We start from the raw sequence: 377 nt of genomic DNA on the forward strand, positions 1-377 counted from the left end.
TTTATGCTCATTCTTATGTCTATGTTCTACCAGTCTAAACGGCATTATCCGAAAAAGCTGAGGCGCGTTTGGTGTGTCTACCTATAAGGAGATGAGAAGAAGGCTGGTTTGGCAAAACAATTAGTTTCCACCCTGCTTTGCCAAAAATGATGTGCCAAGCGATCGGAGTAAGTTCTTTGCCGGTCCTGGACATATATTTAGCATAGCCTTGGGAAAATCCTCCGTATTATGATAACCAATGCCTCAATCTGTTCGCTAGCTATCCATGGTGTGATCATAAGTTCGAACTGTTATTTTGGGTAGAATCTCGGTAGAACTAAGGAGGTTGGTAGAACTTACTGTCCAAGCAGAGGTTAGGCTCCGACTGTTTTTAGGTT

This window comes from Branchiostoma floridae, chromosome 18 (genome assembly GCF_000003815.2).
Source record: "Branchiostoma floridae strain S238N-H82 chromosome 18, Bfl_VNyyK, whole genome shotgun sequence".
Classification (NCBI taxonomy): Eukaryota; Metazoa; Chordata; class Leptocardii; order Amphioxiformes; family Branchiostomatidae; genus Branchiostoma; species Branchiostoma floridae.